Source organism: Patiria miniata, unplaced genomic scaffold, assembly GCF_015706575.1.
Source record: "Patiria miniata isolate m_02_andy unplaced genomic scaffold, ASM1570657v1 HiC_scaffold_16, whole genome shotgun sequence".
NCBI lineage: Eukaryota > Metazoa > Echinodermata > Asteroidea > Valvatida > Asterinidae > Patiria > Patiria miniata.
In genome coordinates this window covers 7,608,963-7,621,554 of record NW_024037054.1, presented here as the reverse complement: position 1 = coordinate 7,621,554, position 12,592 = coordinate 7,608,963, and the positions used below count along the sequence as shown (strand labels likewise).

Here is a 12,592-nt window from a genome sequence, read left to right as displayed (position 1 = left end):
ATATTTTGTTTGTTTAAATTTGTTTGTCGCACTGTTTGAATTGAGTGGGAAGAGAGCGCTGCGCTTGGTTTCAACGAAGTAGACGGAGTGAAGAAAACAACTTAATTTGCCGTGTTTTCGCTTAACTTCACTTCCTGTCGATAACCACCTGGGGAATGAATGAAATGTCACATGCATGCATACATTAGCGAAGGATATGAAATGACAACAAGTGGCCAATCGTTGCTAAACCACTTGTTGATGCAACCCTGTATTAAAATCCCCATAGACACCAGTGCTAAATGCCCATACTTCAAAATTCTTTGAAAAATACTAGGTATTTAAGCTGCACAGAAAAACGATGATCACTGTCATGCCATCTTTCATATTCTTTTCATTTTTTGGTGGTTCAGCCATTTACTTTTTGAGAAATTCTCACCCAAAGAAGACGACCCCTATTTTTCCCAAAGCGGAAAAGTAGCCATCTTGAAAAACGATCCCTCCACAACGTAGCAAAATAGTGCCACTTTCGAGCCCAATCGCATTCAAATTGCTCAGAATTGGAAGTCCCAAGTCCGGGCCAGAGGTTCATTGCCATATCTCTTCAAATCCCCAATTGTATGGCCCTCAGAACTCTCTAAGTAATATGGAATATTTTGAGGGTATGGCTTTTATTCATGAGCTCGGCGGATGGGTTAGGCCTATTTACCGATATGCACCCTTGTACGTCCAATATCGCCCTTTTTTTAACAGTGATGATCTGTTTGTTTGGTACACAGGGGGCATTTGGTTGTTTGTGTCTGCATTGATGGGACTTTTTTCTCTTCTCACTTTAATCCAGCAAGTACATCTTATATCTCTCTGTTACGGGACTCAGTTTTGACTCAGCCTCAGGAATCAAACTAAATCACCGGTGGTTGTTTTTTTTTTTTTTTGAAAAGCAAAACAAAATGGGGGGGGGGGGGGTTGAAAGGGAAAGGGTTACTCTTACCTCTCCCAAAAAGTTATATATGGTTCGACTAACTTTGGAAGAACTAAGTTCGCTATTATCTGTACCCCAAAAAACCCGAACAGACACATTCAATTTCTCTCAAATATGCCTAAGTCTTGACACAACAGCAGCATGCAGCGGGCTCCCGAAATTCCGAAGAAATCCTTTACTTTTCGGTGTTTTTGTTTTGATGACAACAGTTTAGAGTATGTAACAAGACCTATATCATACTCAAAACTAAACCCAAAGAATTCATGTTAAAAAATGGACACCATTAACCAATAATGTCAAAATATCATGAAATATCCTATTTGATTGTAAGTAAATAATAGGATCATGCAACCTGCGAAATCTTGTAACTTGTGCTGTCATTTTCGAGAAAAGAGGAATTATCATCATTTCCTTGCGATTGTTAAGACAAAACCCTCGCGCTTTCAACGGAAATCTATGCTTGGATCGAGATAACGAAGAAACATGTCGCAAGTTTCAAAAAAGAAAAAAAGTATATCTACTAAGCTGAATTTTCGAAACGTTTATTTTTTTAATAACCTGCTTCAGATTTATTGTATTGTTCTTCCTTTAATCAGCAAAACACATATTTTTAATGGTGTCCACTATCTTAAAGCTTTCATTTTGGTATGGATAAAGCCATAAAAAAATTATAGTCAAAGACTTGCTTAACTGGGTCGGGTGATCCGAGGTTCACGCTCGAATCAGGACAGTGACAAACTCCATTCATTTATATGCAAATCAAGTTCCATGCATTTGCATCTATACGTACATTGCGATTTTCCATTAAAACTGTATCAATTACCCGCATCCCTGTGGAGTTACACCGTAGTGCGGCGCTCGAAGGAAAATCCATCAAACGTTATAATGAGTTACATTATGCAGAAGCATTCTAACACAGATTTGAAACTTGAATTAACAAGTGTGAGTGCACAATAAGCTGTGGTCGTCTTGCATGAAAGTCTTGCATGAAATCTATCAAAATGATGCCTGCCAGGGCTTAAAAATGCGAGGCCCCAAAATGCGACGCCGATGGCATTATGGAACACCATACTTCAGATGTATACCTAGATTTATTGTGATAACTTGAATACCGCGTGACTAAAAAAACAATTGCCATAACATTACTGCACATCTTTTGCATCTATTTACAAACTTTTCATAAATATCTTTCTGAATTGTTACAAACAATCTTTGTTAAGTATTTAATTGATTTTGTTCGCTGTTTTTTTTAATTAAAACTTTGTAGTTATATTTTGAGGGAAACTTATGGGGCTTATTTTTGGTCAATTTTCGGGGATCAGGACGCACAAATATGCAAAATAAACGCGCATGCGCATCGATCGAAACAAAATCGCTGTTCCGAAAACCGTCAGCAAGAGTGCATGTTATGACCACGGCATGGCTTTTTGGTCAATTAGTCAACTGTTTTTGGTCAACTTTCGGGGACAAACAGACAGACAGACAGACACACCGACCGACCGACCGACCACCACGTGACATGTAGAAGCTCCTGCCAGGGCTTAAAAAGATGCTGTAAACGCAATAATTCTGTCTTAAATATCAACCTGATTTCAAATTATATTTTAGTAATTTTCATCCTACCAGCAGGTCTTATTTTTTGAGAAATACTTCAAGAAAATGTTTAAATAAAGCTTGACATCAAAGTGATTATCGACATGAAGAAGGCGCACAAAACTGTAATAAGAAAATTCTGTAGGTTTATAATTATTAGGTTTAAAAAGATATGAAAGATATGAAAGATGAAATGCAATATTAATATAGTGTTTCCAATCTGTTGTTTGAATGGAGGCGCAATTACCGTAAATCTTACTTTCGAGAACGTTGACTTAGCGCGGGTTTGGTTACCGTTCGGTACACCTATGAATCTCTGCTAAAATGTGTGCGCATTTTCAATTGTAATTTTGACCCCACTAAAATATGAGGACAACGACATAGTTAAATGCAATTCCTAAAAACTCTTTAAAAATTCACGAGATTTCAGGCCGAGAGAGTGGACTCGTTTACACAGAGGGGGCGGGCGGGCGGGGGTTGTTGTAATAGTAAATATAAATGATCATATGTTGACTGAGGGACTGTTGCATTGTGGTACGCAAAATAATCTCTGCTAAATGTATGCGCATTTTGACAAGTAATTTTGACCACAGTAAAAAAAAAAATTAAGGACAACGAAACACTTTAATGTATTGCTAAAAACTCTGTTAACATTCACGAGATTTCAGGCCGAGAGAGTGGGCCTTAATTCCAGTGACTGTTCAAAGCAGCGAATTCCAATTAATTCACAATTCGAACTTTTAACATTTGTGCCAGGCAGTCTGTTTAAGCTCATAATATCTCCTTCCTGCTTTCCTGTTGCTTAAGATTCAGGAGAAATGTCAGCGCTAATCAAGCAAAATTACAAGTTACAGCTACGGGGTCCAGACTGTTCTCTCTCCCCCCCCCCCCCCCCCCCCACCCCCACACAAACGTCTTCGTAAACACCTTCACTCCTGGACTCCTATTGTCCCTCTTTTGTTCATACTTTAAATTTTTAGGAAGGCCTCCCATATGTTTTGTACCCTCAAATGTGGACCTTCGCTTTACATGGACCTTCGTTATAGGCTACAATGAAACAAAAGTGAGTCTTTACATCCACTTGCAAAGGAAGTACTTTTGGGCGTCGTTTCTATGTAAGTTACTACGCTATGACCTACAAACAATTATTCATGTGGCCGAAGCTTGCCAGTGCACAGAGACTTTCAAGCCGAGCATATTCCACATACCGTTGGCCATTATAGGCCTACCACATACCACAGTTCTTCATAGTTTTCAATCATGCATACTTGCACTGAATCTTTGCACCCTTCTGTCCCATATTTGACTGTCCGCCTCCCCTTAAATATATAGCTAGCTCCCATTTAAAGCCATTGATTGGATCACCTCTGCGCGCGCGCATCACGATTTATTTTTTCAAATCGATGTTTAGCTCTAGTGCATGGACAATGATTCAACACACGATTATCAAAAACTCACTCTTGTCTTACCACAAAAATTACGTATAATCAACAGTGTCTCCATGAAGATAACTTTCAAGCATTTCAACTGAATATAGTTTTAAATACCGAACGGTAATTTCTCTCTCTTTATTAATATTTGCCAGAAGACACTTTCGAATTCAGTAAAAATCGAAGCTCATCAATTTCGAAATTGTACATTCGTGGCGCGGCTATTGTCATTTTTGCAATAGGCTGGTTCGGGCAAATGTTACAGTTGTGATTTTCAATTCAGAATTAAATTCAGACCTGTACACGTCATGCACATCATTTGCATACATCAGGAGGGATGCCTCCTGATGTATGGAAGATTCACCACTAGCTACCTGTCCCCATTTTTGAAGTTCGAAGGACAATGGGGTCAGGGAACCAGAGTAATGTCCGACGGGAGGCTTTTGAGAAGCTTGGTGGCAGCAAACAAATTGGCTTTTTTCTTATGTTTGCATAAATCGCACATTAAAGCAAGCTCGGGCGATGACCATTAGTCGACTGGTGGTTGATTTGTGACGTAACCTACGCCCGAGCATAAATATCATGGCAATGTGCGAACGCCTCTAGTCAAACCATAGTCAGTACTCCTGTCTCCCCGTTGCGCTTTATGATGCGCATAACCAGCGATGGAACCGTGGCCCAGACTCCGGTCCAAATAGTCGACTAATAGTAGCATCTTGCGTTCGAGCGAAGTAAGTCGAACTATGGTTTACCATAGTCCCCCCCCCCCGAACTTGCTCCAAACGACTGGTCTGCTCCTGCCACCAAACATCTCAAAAGATTCCATATCTGGACTTGTTTCCTGTACAGGCCTTACACACATACGAGCGCAACACACAATCGTAACACCTTAACTATAATGTTGGACTATCATGGTATATGCTTGTCCGTTATCTTCGAAGGTAATGGCGGCTTAATGCTGATATTTCCTAGTACCCCGACTGTAACTCTTCTGTCATGTTGAGTCTCCTTTAAAAAAAAAAAAGCAATCTTCTCGTATAAGTATATATATGCCTAATGGAACATTTCAAATCGTTTGATTTCTTTAAGTTTTTGTTCTGAACGAAATGGTGCTAACTTATAGACTGACTTTTTCCAAAGCATGGTAGTTTTTGTCAATGTAACTTTTTTCATGGCCGTTTCCACAATCAAGCATGAAGCCTTTGACAATGTTACACCAATGGTCCGAAGGAACGAAGAAATGTATAGTCGTAATTGGTTCTTTAACTCAGTTTATTTTTCATAGAGGAACAATGCAATGTACTTTCTGGTACAGAATACACTTTCTGTGCGATGAATGGTCACACAGTTCATGGGGCAATAGCGAATGGCAGTTAATACAGTGAGCGTACATGAGTGATGAGGGTGATTATCCAATCAAAGTGCTACAAAAGAAAACGGTGACTGACAAAACTAAAAGTAACTGCGCATGATCGTGATCGGCGCCCACAGTCAGTATGCAAATAAGTGTCACTCATCGACACCCGGCCAACACCTCCGTCATAAGAAGCTGTGACGTCGATGAACCTATAGTCACGTGATAAGTACCAGCCCAGCCGTGTCCAGGTGGGAACGTGATGACGACACACGCGAAGTGAACATGACGCCAAAAAGCCAAAACAGTTTTTCTCATTATTTTAGTTGCACAAAGCCACTGGGATACTGTTTCCGGTTTGAATTTTTCATGAGTTTGCACGCGCTTCAGGAAAGAGTAAAAGAATGGAAGGCCGGTTTGAAAAACAACTTCGAAGAAATCGGGTCCCAAAAGACTGGAATTCCCTCCAGGAACACAGATTAGGTCACCCACGTGTTTACACGAGTTGTTGATCCTTTTTATAGACTTACAGATGAGTTGTTTTGACCAAACCATCAATATGCGCATATCATTAAGCAAGAAAAAACTCTGTGGCGCGCTCCATTTCCTAAAAAAAACACAGGCATAAACTACATCTTATTGACTAGTAACTGTGAAAATTTCACGTAATTTGCATACTCTATTTCCAAGTTACGTCAATTTTAATAGAAAGATCACAACATTCAGCTGTCAACCAATGATCATTTACCGTTCTACGAACTGATGAATATATAACCATTAAAACAATGAAACGTGAACGCTTTCCAAACTGGATGCATGGACAACTTGCAAAGGGAAACATACCAAAATCGCTATTAATATTTCAGAACAAAAAACAGATGACTTGTTCCTCATATTCAAAACACAAAATCAGACAGTAAAAATATTGTTTGTCATGATTTAAATGATTAATATTTCATTTGTATACGAATGGTTGTTTAAAACCTGTAAACCTCACTCAGCTCAATAGCTTCCAATGGCATTCCACGAACAGCTATATAAATGTTTGGGGTTTTTTTAATAGTAAAACGTGCATAACCTCTGATAGCATGGATCAATTTCAGTCATTCGTTTTTGAGATGGGTGGAAGAACATGCTCTTTTATACTTCATTGGTGTTTCAAATTTGATTGCTTTTTAGGGGGAAAAATCGATAATTCGGATCACTTTCGTTTTGACTCACCCTCTAGAGGACGTGCAATTTGATGTCATTGAACCAGATGAACTCACGGCCCAGGATTTAAAATCTGCGACCTTCCGGTATCGTGTGCTTCAATAACTTTTTTCTTTTCTTTTTAATCAAGCAGATAATTGTTCAAGATGACTTAGCGGCGATTGTGGAGGATTTCTTTTCATTTCAATTTTGGTAAAGGCGTTCCTGCTGCAACGTCTCAGAAGATTTAATTTGTAATTCGCAATTTAGGCACGATTTTTCTTCAAACTTTTTTTATGGTTTGGTCTTTGGGGGAGAGCTTTAAAGATATAAATAAAAATGGACCATAAAAATTTGGTTAAATGAATAAAAATATATTTATATTTTTTCGAAGACCTGCTCTTGTCTATTTTTTTATAGGGGGCCTAATTCCGTTCATTCTGGTCGAAGGAATATAATTTGCTCAAATATAATTTCAAAAAGGTGTCTTTTTTCTGGTTGGAAATCTTACAAAGTTTCCACAAGAACAAAAATAAATATTACAGTCTTCTGGGGGAAAAAACGATAAGGGGACATCAATGGAGAGTTTGAGGAATTTATATATTTAATTTACACAAAAATTGACTACCGTATCTAACTTTATTTAAGTCTCCATGAGAAAAATATGCAAACTAGTATTAGGAAGAACAGTCTTACAGTCAGTCTTCCAGAAAAAAACCCAGCTGGTTAAAGGTGTCATTAAACCTGGGTTGTCGTGAATGACGGAAACATAGCACAGCCGATAAAATAACACTGTTATCATTTAACATATAAGCAAAACATCGTCCATGTCTTTTCTCGTGTATTATGCCAAAAAAGATGTCTTGTCACAGAAAAAATCGATGTTTCTTTTCCATGAAAGAGTGCGTTGCCTTAAACAATCAGTTCTCAAAAAAAAGGATTTTCAGTTATTCATCAACCTGTCCACTTTTGGTAAATTTCTCAAACTCAGAAGAAAATATTAGATACTTTCAAACCTTTCCACATTTTTTCAAACATTAAAACCAATGCAGCATTAATTGTCCAACATTCATGGACGGTTCGATAAACTCTCGCCAATGACTAAATACCGGTTATTTTCATTTTCTGTGGATTTTCCATTGCATTATTTTGAAAGCACTCTTGCAACTTGAGTGAAAAAGAATTTAAGTTCTTTAGAAAGCAAGATAAATGGCTTTTCTCAGTTTGTATAAACTTGGCTTACATCTGATATTTGATATATTGTTAAGTTTGCATATTTCCATGATTTATTATATTTTTGATACTCGTCAATAAAAGCAGATTAACCAGAAAAAAAACGCTGTTGCTCACTCGAATTTGAGGTGTTTACACATTTGCAAAATGCTACGATTCCCGTTCAAAACGGCTCCAACTTTCCCTGCACATCCTGTGTAATTATCAGAAAACGAAAAATGCAAAGTAAAACAATGCAAACGATAGTTTCTTCCCAAATACAGTAAAATCTCGACAAGTCAAACTCAGATAACTCAAAACAACTTAAGTCAAACAAAGAATCCATTCCCTTTAGTAGTATAACAATGATATACAACCCTGCTTCGCTCAAAACTCTGCTCAAGTCAAATTTTGAACCTGTTCCGTTGAGGTTTGACTCACCAAGATTTCACTGTAATGAAGTCACTTGTGGTCAATAGTCCCTCGATGGCTCATAACAAAAACTTTACTTACCTAAATTAAATCGAGGTGTTCGTTCATCTTCGGAGGTTTGCAGCGAATCCTCTTCAATATCTGTGGTGCAGCGAACCGTCAGAATGACGAAAAATACACTACATCGCGGTACTGCCCAACTTTCAAAAAGCTGATTTTCTGCACTTCCGCATTCAATTCGAAGTGGTCGTTCCACTGAGCTTTCGCATTCTTACGAGCCTTCGTCAAAACACCACATTATCGTGCAAGACGCATACACCAGCACTGGATGGAGAAATTGTAAATGAGGAATATCGTTCAATTATTTCTCGAGATAATCCATAGGCAAAGATGGTATTTCTATTTATCCGATCGTATAATCTGTGTCCTTCCAGGTTTTTTAGGTTGCACACGACTCAGCGTGACGCGGCAAAGGAAATGCATTTTTGGCAATGAATAATGTACAAATCATTCTCCGGTGTCCTAAATTCCAGCTACCGGCCGCGCGTACTTGTCCTATTGGCTGCGCAGGGATGACGTAGTATACGCGGTTCGTAGTGTTTTGTTTGTTTGTTTTTTTTCTTTTGGGACGGGGTACCTTTATAAACAAAGTCTGTTTCGCAACTGCTTATTTTCGGTTTGTCTTGCACGGGACGTGTTGTTTTGATTTTTTGGCAGAGGATGCTATTTGATGGGTAAGTTTTGCACTTGTTGTTTTGGTCTCTATTTGCTGTACTCTAATGGACACTGCTTTCATCTACACTTCGCCCGCCTGCAAAAAAATAGGATAAATTGTAAGTCTGTTTCTTGCCTCTTTGATCATTTTTAGTTAAATTTGATTTTTTATGAAATGAAATGACCGATTGTGCCCTCACCAAATGGCAATTTGGTTTTTCTCCCAAATGATGGAAGTCAAGACTAGGACTTGAGTTCCGAAAAGCAAACTTTTTTTTTTACACCGTTATAATTTCAAGCCCAAAGTGACTTTGGGCTTGAAATTATAACGGTGTAAAAAAAAAAGTGTTAAATGAAAGTGCTCACTGCTCATTGATACATCAACCAACCTTCCTCCAAAGTCAGAACACAATGCTTATGAAGAATACTTTCTTCTGATTTTGAATTTAGAGTGTGAGCAACGCTTATACCAGTTAATTGTGTATGCCGATTTGCCTCAAAACTGTCCTAACGTCACTTATTTGTTTGCTGTTCTTTACTATCGTTTAGTATTATTTGCAATATAGTCTGCTATAAGATTGTGTGTGACAACACTAATCAGAAATACATTGCCAATAACTTCATCTTTGGTGCATTGTATAGCTGTATCGCAAGGAGAGTTTTCTCATTAGGTTAGACGCAGTGAGCATCTATTCGGATACTGCGAAGCCATCTGCGCTCGGACAACTACCAAAGTCCCGGGCACTACTTCAATGAGGATAGTTTCTTATAATGCCCACAGCTGTTCAAGTTCTTCCAGTGCGCATATATGAAGTAAAATTACCTGCGAAAGCAAAGTACACGTGAGTAACAGACAAACTTGGTATGCGGTACAGATCTTGCTGCAATTCGTCTGCACGAATCATGAATACGCAATTTTGCCAAGCCTTAGTGAAATTCTCGTACGATTAACCAATAATGCACAAATGATAGAGTTTAGCAACACTGTGTGATAGGTCTACCAACTTAATTTGATTTGCTAATTTGGGCACTGTGAAACGTCCTGTGTTGAATAATCTTGACAGAGTTAGAAATATGAATATCCTTGTGAACTTATTTAGGCTAATTTCATATTTTTGTGACCAAAGTTTCCACAAAATACCCTACGACAACGACAACGACAACGAAGAAATGTGTGTAGTTTATGAGGTGGAAAAAAACTCACGGAATTCCATCCAGTGAAAAAACACGAATTTCATTTCGGGACTGAAAAAAAAAACCCAAAAAATTCCACATGTCCTTCTAGGTGGGATTCGAAACCCGATGTCCTATGAAATTTGGACTCCTATGAAATCTGGTCTGGACCCTAACCCGCGCACCTGTCACTTTCCTAATTATCTTCACTTAGGCATGCGCAATACAGCCAAGGAATCCGTATTTCATAGAGTCCAAATTTCACATTACACCAGGAAGTACCACTGGGCCATCAACTTGACTCGCCAAACAACTAAACCTTGATGTCACTGTTCTCGGCCCCTTCACATCGTCAGTTACCGAAAGAGCTTCCAATATAAAGGTACTGTAGCTTAGTGATACTCTTTCACATTGACCTAATGTTCGATCAGAGGGAGTGAACAAGGAATGAAACGAAGCGACTTTGTGTCATCTTCAGTACAGTATAAACAACAGCACGCACGTGGTCGGGAGCGCTTTCGAATCTCTGTCTAGTTTGTATTATATTTTGCAGCGATAGACGATTGTAGTTAAGTCGATCACATTTTGCTCTCTGACAATTTCAAACGTTTTCTAACGTTAAACATTTTGAAACCCTCACAGACAATTGACGGTTAAGCAATTTGAAAAATTTGTGTTGACTCATCCCCGTGCGTTCTGGTTTGATCTATGGTCTCACACTAAAGTCACTGAAACGGAAACTCAAACTATTCATGAATTAATTCATGATCTGCAACACTGTGGCGCGTCAAAACAATTTCCTTCTCGGAATAGTAGATGGGCCGGGTGTGTTATTGACGTCTTGAAATTCCATTACTATTTGTGTACCACATTATACGCACCATTTAAAACAACCTTCCTACTTGACATTTTGAAGACACGCATCAAGATGACGACAGTGCCGATGACGTCAAACTGATGGTAAGTCCTGTGCGACCTAATAACCAAGGTCTGCCTTAAGCGGCAGTTTCAACGATAAACCCTGGTTGGTAAAACCACATTGATTGGGCACCACAGTAACAAGCAATGGAGTTGTATCGAACATTTGGTTATTTCTTTGTAACCTTTTACTGCCTAAACGCCACGGGGGCGAGGTTGATGCATATGCTGTTAAGGTATTACCTGCAACCTCGATCCCATTTGGTGATTATTATCCAGGGGCCGATTTCATAACGCTGCTAAACACAAAATACACTTGCTTATAGCGACAAGAGGTGGCCAACCACTATTTCGCTGATGTTTTGCTCAGCACCTAAATTTAGTTACTTTTTTTAAATTGTTTACCTATCAGCTACAAACGAAACTGGACCACGGTGTCTTCGAACGGAAAGCATGCAATAATCCGTGCAGTTGTCTAATAAAAAAAATCCGCATCACACGAACACACGTTTTGATACGATTTAAAATTAGCAGAATTTTGTTTGACACTGAGGACGGGGGAGTTGTGTCACAAATAGCCTCTCATGCATGGACACAGAATGGCGTCGTGTTACAACATAATAATGTATTGAACAGATTACTACAAGGAGCATCCATTTTGTGTCCAGCTTTTGGGATGCAGTTATCGTCGCAACGATGTACATGACCCTGTCTTGCACGTCCCCACCTCCATACTAAATGGCATAAGTGACATCTTTGTTCTTATAGCCCCCATTTTGATAGATTTGAAATTGTTGACACGGTGGCACGGGTTAATTTCAGTGCATTTACCCATAATGCTTTGTGTTTCCTATATATCAGAGTTTTGTGCAGGACACAACCTGTCATGGGAGTGTTTTGACATTCGCTGGTCCCTATCGCCCTACTCACATGGTGATGGTGAACTTAGTCTGGTTCCCTGGCCCCATTGTCCTTCGAACTTCAAAAATAGGGAAAGGTAGCAAGCAGTGAATAGCTAGACCATTATCATAATGTAGCCATTTGATTTTGTCCCATTCAAATCAATGTGACCAAAGCGAGGCTGGGAGGAAAACTAGTCTGGTTCCTTTAGCACAAAAAACCATTACCATTCAGTACTGTTATTGGATACAGGGAACATGACTGAAATGGTGGCAGCATGATAAAGGTCTATCTTACATCCATCAGGAGGCACCCTCCTGATGTACGCAAATGAATGCATGACGTGTACAGGTCTGAATCCTGCCTCCTGGATTGATAATCACAACGGTAATGTTTGCCCGCAACCAGCCTGCTGCAAAATGGCAATAGACTGAGCCACGAATTTACAATTTCGGAGATGATGACGAGCTTCTATTTTTGCTGAATTCATAAGTGTCTCTGGCAAATATCAATAAAGAGAGATAAATTACTGTTGTGTATGTGTAAAACCTATGAAGTTGAAATGCTTGGAAGTTACCTTCATGGAGACAATGATGATTTTGCGTAGGCTTTTTGTGGTAAGACAAGAGTGAGGTTAAAGGTAAATGAGTTTTAGCAGACGATGTTAGTTGTTACCACAAAGGGGATTTAAACAGAGGGTTGGTCGGTTGGGTA

The 12,592-nt window shown here is 39.0% G+C and overlaps 1 protein-coding gene across 1 annotated transcript in view; it reads right to left on the bottom strand.

The window, feature by feature from the left end:
• Positions 1-8,467, bottom strand: part of LOC119722855 (glycerol-3-phosphate dehydrogenase, mitochondrial-like) — a 37,148-nt gene extending 28,681 nt beyond the window's left edge. Inside the window, exon 1 of the mRNA XM_038193237.1 lies at positions 8,255-8,467. The gene's annotated coding sequence lies outside the window, so the exon portion shown is untranslated. The remainder of the gene's footprint in view (positions 1-8,254) is intronic.
• Positions 8,468-12,592: the final 4,125 nt, after the last annotated feature.